The 18935-nt window shown below is 44.3% G+C and overlaps 1 long non-coding RNA gene across 1 annotated transcript in view; it reads left to right on the top strand.

Moving 5' to 3' along the window:
* The window catches only part of LOC132689222 (uncharacterized), a 117889-nt gene that overhangs the window by 18625 nt on the left and 80329 nt on the right, over positions 1-18935 (top strand). Inside the window, exons 3-4 of the long non-coding RNA XR_009614916.3 lie at positions 1549-1795; positions 13688-13977. This is a non-coding gene — a long non-coding RNA (uncharacterized LOC132689222). The remainder of the gene's footprint in view (positions 1-1548; positions 1796-13687; positions 13978-18935) is intronic.

The following is an 18935-nucleotide window of genomic DNA, read 5'->3' on the forward strand; positions in this document are numbered from 1 at the left end:
TTTATTTACTTATTTTGAGAGAGAGAAAGAGAGAGAGGGAGAGAATCCCAAACAGGCTCCGCACTGTCAGAGCAGAGCCCAAGGTGGGACTTGAACTTACAAACCGCGAGATCATGACCTGAGCTGAAATCATGAGTCGGACACTTAGCCGACCAAGCCACCCAGGCACCCCACTCAGGTGCCCCTATTTTTTATTTTTAAAGTGTATTTACTTATTGGGGGAGAGAAAGAGAGAGAGAGGGAGAGAGAATCCCAAGCAGGCTCTGCACTGTCAGCTCAGAGCCCGATGCAGGGTTTGAACTCACAAACTATGAGATCATGACCTGAATCGAAACCAGAAGTCAGAGGCTTAATCTTGGTAAATATCTTTAAGGTATAGGTATTATTATTTTCCCCATTTTCCAGAGAAGGAAGTAAAAGCACAGAGTTTGAACTGCTTGCTCAAGATCTCACAACTGATACAGGCATGGTTAACCTGAGTAAGCTGCCTACAGTGCCCATGCTCTTTAACCTGTATATAAACTTTGCCCAATGTGTTTGACCCCATTTGTTATAATATGTAAAAAATAGATGTCTGTCCCCTCCAGGAGCTCATGGTCTAGCTGGGGAGACAGGCTTGGGAATTGCTAAGCACGATGCAGTGTGGTGTAAGCTAATCATTCTTTTGTGTGCTTGTTCATTCAATCAATCATTCATCCATTCAGCAAGGTCTGGACACCAATAATATGCCAATCCCTGTGCTAAGGGCTGGTGAGGAGGCTGATGTAGTCTTGGGGGACCCAGACCTGCACACCTTCTCTAGCCACTGAGCGCAGGGTGGTGGAAGGGGAGGCTTCTAACATTTCCTGATTTTATTCCTCCAAAGCACAGGGCTTTGGAGTCAGACACGGTTGCATTTGCCTCCTTCTTCTTGATTTACTTGCTGTGTGACCTCTTGCAAATCACTTAACCTCTCTGTGCTTACTTATACATGTAAAACAGGGGATAATAGTAATACTGCACAGGCTTAATGTTAGGGCAGAATGAGATGATGAATTCAATGCTCTTAGAGTGCTGGGTATACAGGAAGGGCTTAATTATTAGTTGTTAGTATTATTTGTTGATGACGTGGTTGATTGCCCGTGACCACCAACAATGGAAAACTTTTGTTCTAAATACTGTGTCCCTTACTTTGCCAAAGTTTTGCTGGTCTAACAACCAGATGCATTCCTTCTGGCTTTTGAACTGACAAGTCTCAGCAGGGTGAAAACAATGCCAGCAGGCATGACAGACAAATCGTTGTTGAAGACACAAAGTCGGCTGTTGATTTCCAGGTGCTAATGTAGAAGCAGTGGAGAGGGCTCCAAGGTCTGCAGCCTTCCTCCGCCCTCCCAGCAAGCCCGACCCTGCCTGGCTCTAGATCGGTCATGCCTGGATGGGTTTAAAGAGCCTCAACCCATTCTAGTGGAGAAGATTTGAATTTCATTCCACAGACTTGGATGGGAAACGACGTAAGACTGTTTACTTTTCTGTAGCAACGTAATTTCTTTTTCTGGCTTCTTCTTCCAGGAAACAGAAACTTACTGTCAGCCAATTTCAAGTCTAATGATGACCCATATGCTGAAGACTCCCAAATCAATATCTCCAGCATCTTCGCTGAAATCTAAGCACACACTTATCTGTCTTCTTGACCGTGTCACATGGATGTTCAACAGGCATCTCCAAATGAATAATTATCCAAAACTGAACTCTGGAATTTTCTTCCCAACCCTGCTTTTATAGTTTTCTCCATCACCGGAATTTCTAGCATCATGGGGTAAGAGGAGCGTTTTTGTTGTTGTTGTTGTTGTTATTCATAATTAGTCTTTTCCAACCAGACTTGAGTTTATGCTAATGAGGTGACTCTTGGTGGGCCCTTGGATAGCTTCAAACGGGGCTGGTTGCCAGGTGAGCCAACCCTGGCATTAGAGGTTTGGAACTTTCTACTCTATCACCTCCCTCCACTTGCTGGGAGGAGACAGGGGCTAGAGATTAATTTATTGGCCACTGGTAAGTAACTCAGTCAATCATGCCTAAATAATGGGACCTCCATAAAAACTCCCAAATGATGGGGTTTGAGGAGCTTCCAGGCTGGTGATCACATAGAGGTGCTGGGGGGTGATGGCACATTCTGAGAGGACATGGCAGCTCTGCGTGTTCTCCCCCAGTGCCTTGCCACATGCATTTCTTCCATTCATCTGTTTTGGACTTGTGTCCTTTATAACAAACCAGTAAGTGTAGGGGCACCTGGGGGCTCAGTCGGTTAAGCATCTGACTTCGGCTTAGGTCATGATCTTGCAGCTCATAGGTTCAAGCCCCTCATCAGGCTCTGCCCTTATAGCTGGGAGCTGAGAGCCTGCTTCAGATTATGTGTCTCCCTCTCTCTCTGCCCCTCCCCGGCTCACACACTCTCTTTCTCTTTCTCTGTCATATAAATAAACATTAAAAATATTTTAATTAAAAAAAATAAAATGATAAACCAGTAAATGTAAATAAAATGTTTCCCTGAGTTTTGTGAGGGAAAATGTTCTAGGATATTATCAAACATGTTCTAGGATGTTCTAGAATGTTATCAAACCCGAGAGGTAGTTGTGGGAATTCCCAACTTTGTTGCCAAGGTGGACAGAAATGTGGGCGCCATGGGCACCCACGGCTTATGACTGGCATCTTATGGGACTGAGTCCTTAACCTGTGGGGTCTGAACTAATTCCAGGTAGCTAGTGTCCAAATTAAATTAAATTCCAGGACAGCCAGTTGGTGTCCAGAGACTCTGAAAATGGGTCGATGGAGGGAAAAAAAACCTCCCATGCATTTGGTGCCAGAAACGTGAGTAGAAGCAGATCTTAGTAGTAGTGCCCCATTAGAATGCAAACTCAATACAGGCAGGGGCCTGGGGATGTCTGGGACACCCCAGAAGGTGCTTGCCTGTCACATAGTAAGTGCTTAATAAATATTTGTTAAATGGATGAATTTGGAGTTCGCCACTCTTTTCCCCAGGATAGTGTTTAAGTTCCAAAGAACTTACAAAGTGCCAAGATGTCGAGGAAAGGTGTCTTCCTTCCTTGTTAAAGCAAAGAACACCTTCTGCTGATATACCAAACACCCCTTCATGACGGTCTGATCCCTCCCCTCTTTCACGGCTGTGCCCCTAATGTGCTGCCCACTCCTTCTGGTCAGTCCTCTGCAGTCTGGCTCTCACGCATGTCACCGACTTCCCCAATGAATGGATGCTTTTCGGCCCTTAATTTACTTTCCCTCTCTGCAGGTTTTATCCTGTGGACCACTCACACCTTCATGAATTTTTTTCTTAAAAAATGTTTAAAAAAATATTTGTTTACTTATTTATTTTTTTTGAGAGAGAGACAGAGCGAGAGCAGGGGAGGGGCAGAGAGAGAGGGAGATAGAGAATCCAAAGCAGGCTCCAGGCTGTCAGCACAGAGCCCGACGCGGGGCTCGAACCCACAAACTTCTAGATCATGACCTGAGCCGAAGTCGGACAGTTAACTGACTGAGGCATCCAGGCACCCGCAAATTGTTTGTTTTCTTGATTTTCATGATGCGATGTGTTAATTTTCTTTTGTCTTATATAGCTGGTTGTTTCCTATTAGATGCCTATGTGAGCTCCACTTCCACACAGGGCTTCATGCCAAGCCTTCTTCCCTTCTCTTCTCTCCCCTCCCCTCCCCTCCCCTCCCCTCCCTTCACCTCCCCTCCTCTCCCCTCCTCTCCTCTCCTCTCCTCCCCTCTCCTCTCCTCTCCTCTCGTCCCTTCCTCTCCCCTCCCCTCCTTTCCCTTTCCCTCCTCTCTCCTGTCCTTCTTCCTGCCTATAGAGTAAGCTCACTGACTTTCATGACTACCTCCTGGGCTTAAATCCTTCTCTTAATCTTCAGACCCAATTCGATGGCCTGCAAGGGATCCCTCTCTAAATGTCCCATAGACACCACAAATTCCACAAGTCCAAAGTTTAAAAACCCTCCAGACAGAGTTGCCCTTCCTGGCAAATGGATTCATGGACTCACCAAACATTCACTGGTCCAAGATGGAAACCCAGCACAATTCCTGCCTGCCCTTTGCTTAGTTGCGTATCTAATCCATCATGAATTCTAGAAATCCCACTTCCTGATAATCTAGAACTGTCCACGTCTTCCTACAGCCAATCCCATAGCTCACGTCGCCGTCTCTTCTCAGACGGCTGCTCTTCTGGTATCTTTTCAGGTCCCCTGAACCAAAGAGATGTTTCTAGAGTACAGACTTGATCCTCATATGAAACGCCTTCCATGGCTTTGACTCTTCTCGGAATAAATTCCTGAGCCCCTGCTTACAATGACCTGCTTGATATAGCCCCTACCGCTGTTCCACCACCACGGCTTGCCTTCTGCCCTCTGGACAAGCGGAACTTCTTTCTTTCCCTCAACCTGCCATGATTTTCAGTGCTTTGCATTTTTGTTTTTAATTTTTTTTAAAGTTTATTTATTTTGAGAAAAAAAAGTGAAAGAACACAGGCAGAGGAGGGGCAGAGAGGGAGAGAAAAGATCCCAAGCAGGCTCTGCACTGTTAGCGTAGAGTCCAATGTGGGCCATGAACCTACAAACTACGAGATCATGACCCAAGCTGAAATCAAGAGTTGGATGCTTAACGGACTGAGCCGCCCAGGTGCCCCTCAATGCTTTGCATTCTTTTTTTTTTTTTTTTTTTTTTAATTTTTTTTTTTCAACGTTTTTTATTTATTTTTGGGACAGAGAGAGACAGAGCATGAACGGGGGAGGGGCAGAGAGAGAGGGAGACACAGAATCGGAAACAGGCTCCAGGCTCCGAGCCATCAGCCCAGAGCCTGACGCGGGGCTCGAACTCACGGACCGCGAGATCGTGACCTGGCTGAAGTCGGACGCTTAACCGACTGCGCCACCCAGGCGCCCCAATGCTTTGCATTCTTAAAGGAAGATGAGTGTTGTTATGTATTTATTATTTTATTTTTTAAATACATTTTTTAAAAGTTTATTTGAGAGAGAGAGAAAGAGCAGAGCAGGAGAGGGGCAGAGAGATAGAGAAAGAGAGAGAGAGGGAGGGAGGGAGACAGAGGATCCTGAGGGGGCTCTGCACTGACAGCAGAGAGCACAATTTGGCCCTCAAACTCACAAACCGTTAGATCGTGACCTGAGCTAAAGTTGGACACTTAACCGACTGAGCCCGCCCAGGTGCCCCTATATTTTTTTAAGTTTGTTTTTTTAGTAATTTTTACACCCAATGTGAGGCTTTAACTCATGACCCCATGACCAAGAGTCACATGCTCCTCCAGTCAAGCCAGCCAAGTGCTGCATTCTTGCTGGCGGGGATGTTTGTCTGCAAAACTGCCTTTCCCAATTTCTCTTTCATCTCCTTCATTTCTTCCGTTTGTCTGGTAACTCTTGTGCATCCACCAAGCATCTGCTTAAAAACTACCCCTCTAGGAAGTTTTCCCCATCTTTCCAAGTCCGGTGCAGCACAGAGTGCTATGTGTTCACCAAACTCAGGTTCTTTTACTTCTTGGGCTTGTAGCTGGACTGTATTTCTCAGGCTTCTGTGCAGATGGTGGAGTCATGTGACTCATGGCTTGAACACCTATTCAAATCTCACCTAATGAAAACCTCCTGGGGCTCCTGGGTGGCTCAGTCGGTTGAGCGTCCGACTTCAGCTCAGGTCACCATCTCACGGTCTGTGAGTTCGAGCCCCGCGTCAGGCTCTGGGCTGATGGCTCGGAGCCTGGAGCCTGCTGCCGATTCTGTGTCTCCCTCTCTCTCTGCTCCTCCCCCATTCATGCTCTGTCTCTCTCTGTCTCAAAAATAAATAAACATTAAAAAAATTAAAAAAAAAAAAAAAAACCTCCTGTGTCACCCCCGACTTCAGTCTCTCTTTTCCTCCTCTGCCAGATGGATGCAGGGGACACCGTGGAGAACTCTAACACCTCAGGGGAAGGGAGTGGAGCCATTAGAAAAAGGGGTCTGGATCCCTGCATGACTGTGTGGAGCAGAGCCCCACCTGCCTTCTCCCCAACCAGCATTTAATTGTAACATGAGTGAGAAGTAAACTGGATTGTATTGAGTCATTGAGACTTGGAGGTAGTTAGTTATAGCAGTTAGCCTACCCTGATACATGTATTCAGATTAATTGTTCTTCTCTCCCCACCCCCCCATTCTCCCATGGAATCCTTTACCTCCCACCCCAGCACTTAGCATATTGAATAGCAACAGCCTCTCACCTGTCTGTCTCTTCACCTGACCATGAAGCTGTGGGAAGACAGGGACGGACCATGCCCGTCTCGTCTTAGGTGTAAGCCGGCATTCAGCTCAGCACCTGGCTTGTTGCAGCCACTAAATAAATATTTGTGGAATTGCTTTGTGGTTGTTGAGCTCTCTGTTCCTGAATGCGTGTTTTGGTAAGTTGCCCAGGACTGGGATTCCTCCTGCATCTTGCAGTCCTCTCCTGACACCCAGGACCTGCCTTCCAACCAGTCTGGTAGCTGGGGCTCCCAGATGACACAGCCCCCAAAGTTGGTCCGCCTCCCGGAATTCCCAATATTGCCACCGTTCCCAGGCTTGGGCCTCCGCCCACCTGTCAGGATCCCTGACACTGCCTGATTGACTCATGTCTGCTGTCTGCCTTCTGGATGTCACATTTCCTTCTGCTGGACTGGATTTCTTCTCAAGTCTTGTGACTTTTCTAGTTGTAAGCCGAGGCTCTGACAATAGGACAATCACCAAGACATGTTTTAGCAAAAAGAAATGGGGGCAGGAAACAGGGCATACGGTGTGCAATCACTTGTGAAAAATATAAAACAGATAAAGTACTTTGGAATTTGCATGAAACATCTTCAGAAGAACACATCAGAAAACCAGAAACAGTGCAGAGGTAGGGGGTGGGGAGTAATGTATAAGAATGAAGAAAACGGTAGAAGGTCACACTGCTGAGTTTTATAGGTTACCAGGGAGGGATGTGAGGGGAGAACGAGAAAGGGTGGGAGCACCAAGAAAAGAAGAACAGAAAAGGCTGTGCTAAAAATGCACAACGTGATTCCACTTTTGACTTAAGAAAAATTACATCGTGAACATGGGTACACATCTAAGGGGAGAAAATTCACATGCAAGAAAACCTACCAAGCAAAACAAGGCCACAACAATCACAAAATATATACCATGGGTGGAAGATCAGGAAATTCACGGAAGACCACAACGGTGTTAAAACTCGGGCTCCCGGGGACTGACCTGGATTATTATCCTGGCTCCACCCCTTTCCTACCACCAGACTCTGGACAAGTTCTTTAATCCCTCTGAACCTCAACTTCTTCCTCTGTAAAATGTGAGTAATAACAGTGTCTTTCTCAAGGGCCGCTATGAGGCGTGAATATGGAATGAGGTCATGTCTGGAAAACACTTAGCCCCATGACTGATGTGCCATAAGGGCTTAATAAATGGGGGTCACAAACATTCCAGGGCCAGCATGCCATGAATCTCTGGCTGTTCCTTGGTTCTACCAGGCTTACCGGCCTGGCCAAGAGTAGCGGCCCAGATGTGCCCCCATGAAGACAGACTTGCCAGCCTCAACACCCCTTCCTGTGGTCTAAAATGCAGACTCTGGGGCAAGACTACTGCACCAATTGCTAGCCAGGGGAACTTGGCTCAGGTTTCCTTCTTTCTCATGGGTGCAGAATATTCCATTGCAAATATACCACGTATTCTTGTCCTCCGATTCTTTTTTTTTTTAAGGGTTTATTTATTTATTTTGAGAGAGAGCGAGCGAGTGAGCAGTGGAGGGGCAGAGAGAGAGGGAGACAGAGAATCCCAAGCAGGCACTGTCAGCACAGAGCCCAACATGGGGCTTGAACTCATGAACCGTGAATTCATGTCTTGAGCCGAAATCAAGAGTCAGACGCCTAACCACCTAAGCCACCCAGGTTCCCCATTGTCCTCCGACTCTCAATGTCAACTTTATCGTATAATAAATTCCTAAACCTACTTGTGTCTGTTGCTGAGCCATCTGCTCTACTGCACTTTGTTTTCTGTACTAATGCCACACTATTTAACTATTTAACTATTATTAACTACAATAATATTAGGTTTTTACTAAAGGGCAAAGCCCCTTTCACACCTTCTATTTTTCAGAGTATTCTAGTCCATGCTTGTCTTTTTGGTCTTCTGGATGAACTTTGACTTGGTGAAATCTGCATCCCTACTTCCAAAATAAGAATTCTTTTGGAGTTTTGTTTGGCCTGTCTTTGTACAGTGTGGATGCTTTGACAATTCTTGTGTTCCTAGTCAGCAAGATGGGCAGTTTCTCCATAAAGCATTATCAATCTTCCTTAATAAAATTTTGTAGTTAAAAAAATAATTCCTGTATATTTTTGCTAGTAAGCCACACAAAAAAATCTGCGTGTGGAAGTTTGTGGGAAAAACTGATAGATTTGCCTACATAAAAATTAAAAACCTCCACATGGTAAAAAGTACTGCTATCACAATTAGGACCATTGAGGGAAATTGAGGGAATTACTTGCAACGTAAATGACAGAAGAGGGTTAATATCTTTTCATTATTCTTTAAAAAAAATTTTTTTAATGCTTATTTTTGAGAGACAGAGCACGAGTGGGGGAGGGACAGAGGGAGAGAGAGACACAGAATCCAAAGCAGGCTTCAGGCTCTGAGCTGTCAGCATAGAGCCCAACACGGGCCTCAAACCCGCATGAACCGTGAGATCATGACCTGAGCTGAAGTCAGACGTTTAACCGACTGAGCCACCCAGGCACCCCTCATTACTCTTTCTAAGAGCTCTTATAAATAGGAAAAGAGGTATATTCTGATAGAAAAATGGGGAAGGTATGCGAACGGATAACTGGCAAAGGAATAAATGCAACTAGCCAATAAACATATGAAAAAAATCTACCTCAAATGCTGTCAGAGCATCAAAGAGACATTTTTCATCTAGCATAGATTTTAAAGAGTAATGCTACTCAAATACTATTGTCAAGTATTTGAGAAAAAATACACACATAAAACAATGGGGTTGTTCATCCTTCTGGGTGGCAATTTGGCAAGATGGACAGAAAGCCTTAAACATATTCATGTTCTAATAAAGAAAATGATAGGTGTGTCCAAACATTAATATTTATTTATAATAGAAATACATTGGAAACAACCTATTTGTCAAATAGCAGGGAATTAATTTAAATGGGACCTGGTACATTCTGAATTGTAATGCCACCATTAAAATTTTTGGGGTGGCAGTATTTGACCTGGAAAGATATTAATCATGTGTCATTAAATCAGTGGCTCTCAGCAGCACCTGGGTGGCTCGGTTGGTTAAGAGGCCAACTTCAGCCCAGGTCATGATCTCGTGGTTCATGGGTTCGAGCCCCACGTGAGGCTCTGTACTGACAGCTCAGAGCCTGGAGCCTGCTTCAGATTCTGTGTCTCCCTCTCTGTCTGCTCCTCCCCCAACTCATGCTCTGTCTCTCTCTCTCTCAAAAATAAGTAAACGTTAAAAAAAATTAAATCAGTGGATCTCAAGCCTGGTAGTATATTAGAGTCACCTGAGAAACTTAAAAAAAAAAAAAAAAGTCAATGCCCAGGACCCATAGCCAGAGATACTAATTCCACTGGTCTGAGCTAAGACACAGGTACCAGTATTTTTTTTTTTTTTATTAAATTAAAATTTTAACTTGGAGATTATTGTAGATTCATGTGTAGCTGTAATAAATAATACAGAGAAACCCCAGTTTCCCCAATAGTGATACCTTGCAATACTGTATTATAGTATCTCACCTAGGATATTGATATTGATGCCATCAAGATAAAGAATTGTTTCCATCACCACAAGGATCTCTTGCATTACCCTTAGAGATGTTATTTCCTTTCCTTGCCTTATTGCACTGTCTAGAATTTACTATGTTGAATAAGATTGGTGATTCTGACATCTTTGCCTTGTTCCTGATCTCCGGAGGAAAGCATTCAGCCTTTCACCATTAAGTTCAATGATAGCTGTAGGTTTTTGTAGATGTCTTTTATCAAGTTAAGAAATGTCCCCTGTGTTCCTAGTTTCCTGAGATTTTTTTATCATGAATGGGTATTGAATTTTGCAAATGTTTTTTCTGCATCAGCTGGCATAGTCACATGATTTTCCTTCTTTAGCCTGTTTATATGGTGGATTTCACTGATTTTTGAATACTGAACCAGTATTGCATTCCTGGAACAAACTCCATTTGTTCATAGTGTATACCTCTTTTTTATATATTGTTGACTTCTTTTTGCTACTATTTTGTTAAGGATTTTTGCATCTATGTTCATGAGGGATATGAGTCTGAAGTTTTCTATCATTGTGCTGTCTGTCTCTGGTTTTTGGTATCAGGGTAGTACCAGCTTCATCAAATAAATTGAAAAGCACTCCCTCCTCTTTTACTTTTTGGAAGAGATTATATAGCATTGGTGTTAACTCTCCTTTAAATGCTCAAGCTCCGCCCATTTTTTTCAGTCTGTTTTCTTTCTCTTGCTCAGATTGGGTAATTTCTCTTTTTAATTTATCTGAAATATCACCTGTATAACAGCAAAAACTTTTGGAAAAATTAACCCCTCATTTAGTGCTGGTATGTGAAATCTCTTCCTTCTGCCTCCTGAAGTCTTTCTTGTATTTTTACTTCTTTTTTTTAAAGTTTATTTATTTATTTTGAGAGAGAGAGAGAGAACAAGTTGGGGAAGGGGAGAGAGAGAGAGAGAGAGAGAGAGAGAGAGAGAGAGAGAGAATCCCAAGCAGGCTCCCAATGTGAGCACAGAGAGAGCCTAACTCAGGGCTTGATCTCACAAACCTCATGACCTGAGCCGAAATCAAGGTGCCCTTCCTATGTTTTTACTTCTGATTCCATTCTTCCACCCAGATCATAAACACCCCCCACAGGACAACCATGGAAAGGGAGTTACATGGATTAGACCTTTACTGTCCTGGAAATTCATTCATTCATTAAACACAGCTTTGAGTCCGGCATGCCATAGTTTTTTGCATGCCTACAATGGGCCAGGAATCAATGAAGAGTAACCCCCAATACAGCTTTGTATTGTTTATATTTTTTGTTTTCTGTATATTACGATGTTTTGATATCTTAAAAGCCTTTCTGGCTGGGGAGAAACTGCCCTTCCTGGAGCTAGATGATTCCTAGAGATAGCAAAGGTCTCAGCTCAAAGCATGCCTTTGAGATGCAAACTAAAAAATCCAAAGCCACATACACTCTTTCTGGCCTATATATCCCAGGAAGCAATATTCCTCAACCTTAAGTACCCCAGGGCCAGATACCAGGCAACTGGGGACCATGCCTATAGCTAAGAGCCCACTGAAATTATTCAAAGTAGTATTCAATCCTGACCAAGCTTCCCCTTGCTCCTAATTTCTGTCTCCTAACCACGGGAGACGGTAACCACTAACAACTGGTTTCTCCAGTTGACCCTGTGTGGCATGGCATGCTTGCTCTTTCTAGGTCTTGTGGTAGAGTAAAATCTGTTTTCCCGAGCCTCTCCTGTGTTCCCTCCTGTGACCACGCTGGACTGACCATCATGTAAGAGCTTCCTCCACGGGAATGCACACTCTAGTGCATGAGACAGACATTGATACGATAGAAATATGCCTGTAAATGTGAAATGATAGCCACGGTGCTCAGAGCAGTTCAACAGGGAGATCTGATCTAGGCCTGGGTAGGTCAGAGAAGGTCTCCTTGGGGAAATGATACATGGGGGAGATCTGAGAGGATGATCAGTAGAAATTAATGAGAGAGAACAGCATGTATAGAGGCATCACAACAGGACCCGGTGCGTAGGGTGACCAGCCATCTCACTTGTGTGAGGTTGAGTAGGTTGGGGTGAGTTCTGGGCACCAGATTTTCAGTTTGAAAACTGGAACAGTTCTGAGCAAAGCATTCTAAGTCCCCAGGGATGGGGGTTGGGGGTAAGGGAGGAAAGGTAGTTTCTGAGACACGGGACCCTCATTAGTGATACTGGGAAATCTGTGGGCAAACTGGGATGAGGTGGTCACCCTACATGGCACCTTCAGGAAACTGAGGAAGGTTCTTAGAGTGATTGCTCTCAGAAGCAGACCCTGAGAAGAAAGAGGATTCCGGTGCAGGTAGTTTATTTGGGAGGTGGAAGAGTAGGGGAATGGGGAAATGAGACAGGGGAGGGAAGGCAGCCAGTAAAGGGTACACTCTTGTATCAATATTCTCCAGAGAAATGCAACCCATAGGAGATATATGGATACATGATAGATAGATAGATAGATAGATAGATAGATAGATGAGGAGATGGATAAAGAGGTGGGTATAGATGTACACAAAGATATTCATGTTAAGGAATTAATTCAACACAAATATGGGGCTAGCAAGTCCTAACTCTGTAGGGTAAACTGGCAGGCTGCAGACTCAGGCAGGAATTCCTGCAGTCTTGAGGCAGAATTTCTTCTTTAGGGAACCCCACTTTTGCTTTTTAGATCTTCAACTGATGAAAGCCCATCCATATCATTGGGAACAACCTCCCTTACTTAAAGTGAACTGATTGTAGATGTTAATCACATTTACCAAATACCTTCATAGCCACACTTTGATTAGTATTTGATTCAGTAACTAGGTACTACCTCACAGGAAATTAACCATCACAACTCTCAAGCCAGTGACCATGGCGGGCAATGGGTTTAACTCTGCTGGCACACACTGGGGGCACACACCTCAGGATGATCCACCCAGGTGAGGACCTTGGGCATTTACACCCCATCTCTCATCAGCCATTGTCTGAGGGCTGGTGGGGGTGGGAGACAGGTAGGCAAGGAGTTTGAGAGACCAGAGGAGACACTCAGGCAAAAAAGAGCAAGCCTGTGGTTGAAAGTCAGCAGACACACGCTAGAGTGGGGAGGATGAGAGGAAGGATGCAGCATGTGCCCCAGGATGGCCTCCGTGAGTGGAGCACACAGCACAAAGGAGAAAGAAACTCAACCATAAAGAGTCTTGCAGGCCATATGAGAACTGAAGTCTTAGGTTAAGAACCATTGGGGGCACCTGAGTGGCTTGGTTGGTTGAGGGTCCAACTCTTGATTTCAGCTCAGTTCATAATTTCATGATTCATGAGATCGAGCCCTGCCTGCATCAGTCTGTATGCTTACAGTATAGAACCTGATTGGGATTCTCTCTTTCTCCCTCCATCTCTACACCTCCCCCGCTTGTGCACACATGTGTGCTCACTCTCTAAATAAATAAATAAATAAATAAATAAATAAATAAATATTAAAAAAATAAATAAACATTTAGAACAAAGAACAGTGGAAAGCCATTATATTGGGGGAGGTGGATGCCCATGAGCAGCTTTGTGCTTTCAAAAGATTTTTAGGCTGCCGTGAAAACAATGGGAGTTGGAAAGGGGCAAAGAGGATGCTGAGCCACTGGCTGGGAGGATCTTGCCAGAGTCCCGGTTGGATGGTGGCATCTGGGGGTAGGTGGTAACAGGGACAATGGAGAGAAGACGGATGGTGGGGCCGTTTAGGCAACTAAAGCAACAGGTCTTGGTTACGGATCTGGGTTATTGGCAGTAGGGTAAAGGAGTGTATCAAAGCCAACCTTGCTCTAGTTTTTGTTTTTTAATTTAAAAACTTTTATTCGTTTCTTTACTCATTTTGATAGCTGGGGCTCCAGTATGGACCAAACAGCCCAGAAGTTGCCTGCAACCAGTTTGGTTATGAAAATGACCTTAAGCTGACCTTACCTGCTGCTTGAGCTGTTTCCACATCCTAAGATGCTTATTGCACAACCAGAAACCTCCTGTTGAAAATACAGCTGGAAGCCAGCGTAAATGGAGGGTAACGTGGCAAACATTCCTCTGGTCCCTCAGCGTGAGGGCACATCCCATAATGAGACCAGCAGTGGCTTGAGGATGAGAAATCAGACACCCAGATCCTGCCACCTTGAAACAGGTACCCTTAACCCTCTCACCTTCATTGTCCCAAACATTGGATGTTCCCTGAAAACCACCTGTTTTCTGTGTCCTATTTTGTTTTGTCCACTGTGCAGAACAAAGGATGGATTTACCCACTCTCTGGGGGGGAGGGGATGAGATGGGAAGAGCAATGTCACATTGGGACTTTCCCAGGTGTCCTTGGTTTGGTTTTGCCTTTTAATGTTTGCTTATTTTTGAGAGAGTGACCGTGCAGGCGGGGAGGGGCAGAGAGAGAGAGGGGGACGGAGAATCCGAAGCAGGCTCTGTGCCAACAGCTTTGGTGCTGATGGCAGTGAACCCGATGTCAGGCTCGGACTCATGAACTGCGAGATCATGACCTGAGCTGAAGTCAGGTGCTCAACCGACTGAGGCCCCCAGGTGTCCCCAGTTGTCCTTGGTTTTAAGATGGCAGGCATAATGAGAAAGCACCAAGACGGTGGTGACGTAGTTGCAGGAAACTGGAACCCCCCCCCCCCCACACACACACCGTGTCTTATGCCAGGAACATCTTCCTCTGCATGGGACCTTGGCCTAGCTGGCAAACAAGAGGATAGGAACAGAGAGTCTTATGAGCAGACCATACAAATGACTAGAAAACCAAACTGGTCTTTAATTTCCATTGGCATCTGATCTGAGGGCTGTAGTGTTTCTTACATCACCTCCAACCACGGGGCTCAAGCTGGAAATGTAAGGATGTGTGTGTAGAAGTCCCCTTATGATTCACACCTCCCAGTATTCATGTCTTTGGGTAGTCCTCTCCCATGTTGTACTATGATCGGTCTGTAGACAGAATATGGCTTTCAAAGAGTTCATGTCTTAATCCCTGGGACCTGTGATTATGTTATGTTATGTGGCAAGGGGGAATTAAGGTTGAGGATGGAATTAAGATTGCCAGTCAGTTGAGGGAAACTGAAGAGTCAGAACCAGGGAGATCGCTTTATTAGAAAGATTCTACTGGGCATGGCTGGCTTTGAACATGGAAGAAGGCATGAACCAAGAGATTCAGGCAGCCTCTAGAAGCTGGAAAGACAAGGAAATGGATTCTCCTCTCCACCTCCAGAATGAACACAGCCCTGCCCACACCTTGGCGTTAGCTTGGTGAAACCTATGTCAGACTTCTGACATCCAGAACTGTAAAATGATAAATCTGTGTTGTTTTAAGCCACCAAATTTGTGGTAATTTGTTACAGGAACAACATATAACTTAGGAAAAGGAATACTAATACATGATGCGTTCAATAAATATTTGTGAAATTGAATGAACAAAAAGTCTCCACTAAATCCCCTGCTTTGTTTCACCTTAGGGTGAGTCAGAACCCCTTTAAGACCCTCATGACCCTCAGCCCACCATTCCAAACTCATTGGCTCCCCCACTCCTGCAAGAATCCATTTGGATGCCTTGCTTCACCCCAGCTTGGCCATACCATTCTTGCGCTGGTGTGCATTTAAATTTTCATATGCTGTTCCCTCTTCTGGGATCCTCACTCCCCGCCCCCCCCCCCCCCCTTGGGAACACCTCCTCACTCTTCAAGATTCAGTTCAAATGTCACCTCCAGATGACCTTCCCTAGCTACTCAGGTCAGAATTAGCACCCACCATAACTTTCTGTATTATCTGTGTCCTGACATTCATTATCTTGTGCTGCATTAAGCATCCTGCCCATCTGACTCCAACCACCTCATAGAGGAGACCTCCACAGGTGGGTTCTGTATCCTAGTCACCCTTGCATGTACTTGGGATAAGGAATCTAGCGACGGAACCACACTCTCAAAGACTACAAACTAGCTGAAGCATCCCGATATTTCCTTCTTTGAACACTCTTCCAGAGATTCAATTCATCTCTGAGTCACCTCTTAAAAAAATTAAAAAAAGACAAATGTAAGCAATGTTTTCTTGATTATAATAGTAATACCTGATCATTGACTAGTGCTTAGGAATCACAGAAATCTACCCAGAGGAAGATAAATTCCCACTCAGACCACCGCCATCATCCGTAAACCCATCACCCATCAAAATGCATAGCTAACATTTCTCTAGTTCTTAATGTGCTGCCGGGCACCAGGCTGAACACTCTGCTGGGGAGGTTCCGTCATCATCCCCATGTACAGATGGAGAAACTGAGGCTGGGGACATTCAGAGGGAGAGTCCCAGTATATGCGCTTTACTCCTTACGGGTCCACACCTGGTTTCATTAACAGGCAGCAGGGGAGTCTCTGTCATCCATGTGCTACGTGTGGGGGGTTTTCATCCCTAATCAGCATGAGCTCCTATCTCTCAAATTAGAAGCTTGAAAAGCAAAGATAAAGACTTGAAAGGAAGATTTATGCCACAAGAAGCAAACTCAGAGGACTTTAGGGACCAGGCACATTCCTTAATTGGGGAATCTGGGACAAGTAGTTTTTTCCCAGTTTACACCTGAGCTTTTAATAATGTTATGTTGGTGGTGGTATTTTAACCATACGCGTTTGAATTTTTATGCCACCAAATCCATGGCTTTTTTTTCCTTCTTTTATGTTTTCTGGGTTTCCTTCTGGGCTTTGCAAGCCCTTCTTCGCTCCCAGATTACAAGACTGCCTTCTTCCAGTGTCCTTGGGGTGTTCCATGTTTTGTTTTTCTTACGTACAAATTTTAAAGCTAACCAATCTTTTAAAATATTTGAGGTGAGGGATTCCTGGGTGGCTCAGTTAGCTGAGCATCTGACTCTTGATTTCGGCTCAGGTCATAATCCCAGGATTGTGGGTTTGAGCCCCTCATCAGGCTCTGAACTGAGAGTGGAGTCTGCTTGAGATTCTCTCTTTCTCGCTCTGCCCCTCTACTGCTTGTGCTCTCTCACTCATGTGTGCTCTCTCTCTCTCTCAAATAAAAACAAAATAAAATAAAATAAGATGTAAAATAAAATGAAATATTTGAGGTGAGATCTTATTTTTCCTAAACAAAAAGTCAATGTCTCATGCTTTTGTTAGCATGTCACCATCGATCTGAAAAGCCATGTTTTTATTCTTTTTATTTTTCTTTTTAAAAAAATGTTCATTTATTAGGGCGCCTGGGTGGTTCAGTTGGTTAAGCGTCTGACTCCAGCTCAGGTCATGATCTCACAGTATGTGAGTTCAAGCCCCACGTGAGGCTCTGTGCTGACAGCTCAGAAACTGGAGCCTGCTTCTGATTCGGTGTCTCCCACTCTCTCTGCCCCTCCTCCATTAGTACTGTGTCTCTCTCACTCTCAAAAATGAGTAAATGTTTAAAAAATAAAATATTTTTTTAAAAATGTTCATTTATTTATTTTGAGAGAAAGAGAGAGTGTAAGCAGGGGAGAAGCAGAGAGAGAGAATCCCAACCAGGTTCTGTGCACTGTCAGTGTAGAGCCCCATGTGGGGCTCAACCCCATGAACCGTGGGGTCATGACCTGAGCCAAAATCAAAAGTCAGACACTTAGGGGCGCCTGGGTGGCTCAGTCGGTTAAGCGGCCGGCTTCGGCTCAGGTCATGATCTCGCGGTCCGTGAGTTCGAGCCCTGCATCGGGCTCTGTGCTGAGAGCTCAGAGCCTGGAGCCTGTTTCAGATTCTGTGTCTCCCTCTCTCTGACCCTCCCCCGTTCATGCTCTGTCTCTCTCTGTCTCAAAAATAAATAAACGTTAAAAAAAATAATTAAAAAAAAAAAAGTCAGACGCTTAACTGACTGAGCCACCCAGGTACCCCTGAAAAGCCATGCTTTTAAAGAAAAAAAGTTTATGATGGAAGATCTCAAATTTTAAAAAGGTAGTATAATGGTAGAATGATCCCCCAAATACCTATCTCCTGACTTCAACACTTCTCACTCTAAGACTAATTTTTAAAAAAATTGTGGCAAAATACATTTAACACAACATCTGTCATCTTAATCATTCTGAAGTGTGCTGTTCAGTCATATTAAGTGTCTTCACATTGTGCAAACCATCTCCTCGAAACTAGGGGTTGTTTTATACTTTAACAGCCTTATAGATTTGGACTGGTTCTGGGTTGACTCATCTCTTTGTTTAGAACTGCACTACCCACTGTACTGCTTTGCTTATTTTATTTTAAAAATTATCACATAAGTACGGGCGCCTGGGTGGCTCAGTTGGTTAAGCATCCGACTTCGACTCAGGTCATGATCTCACAGTTCGTGGGTTCAAGTCCCGCATTGGGCTCTGAGCTGGTATCTCAGAGCTTGGAGCCTGCTTCAGATTCTATGTCTCCCTCTCTGCCCCTCCCCAACTCATGCTCGATCTCTCCCTCTCAAAAATAAATAAACATTAAAATTTTTTTTTAAGTATCATACAAGTAAACAGTTCTATGAATTTTAACATATATATGTGTGTGTGTCTATATGTGTGTGTATATATATGTGCATATATATATATATATATAGATAGATAGATAGATTCGTGTGACCATCGCCACAAACGAAAACACTTTCTTCACCCTGGAAAACTCTCTCGGACCACCCCTCTATAGTCTTTCCCTCCCACTCACTAAGTGGCCACCAATGCATTCTTCATCAACATAGTTTAGTCTTTTGCAGAATGTGGTATACAGGGAATCATACAGTTAGTAATATCTGGAGATTGGCTTTAATCACTCAGCATACTGACTTTGAGATCGATTTAAGTTGTCATGGTTTTCAGCAGTGCGTCCCCCACTGTTGCTGAGGGTGTCCCATTGGATGGCTGTCCCTCACAGAGCTGCTGTACCACAGTTTTAAGTGGATTTTGTTGTCTGATCTGGTGTCTGCTTGGCAAGTTGCCTGTCCATCAACATTGCTCCCATTATATTGTTTCCTCTGTGTCTTGACTATTCTAGATACTAATTCCTAGGTCTGCTGTGGTTTCCGTTGCTATTGTGAGTGACTCCTTCAGCCGTTCCATTATCCAGACTAGAAAACTCAGAGATGTTCTAGGAACAAACTTAAAAACAGTGC

The sequence above is a fragment of the Panthera onca genome, chromosome E3 (assembly GCF_046562875.1).
Source record: "Panthera onca isolate mPanOnc1 chromosome E3, mPanOnc1 haplotype 2, whole genome shotgun sequence".
NCBI classification, from domain to species: Eukaryota; Metazoa; Chordata; class Mammalia; order Carnivora; family Felidae; genus Panthera; species Panthera onca.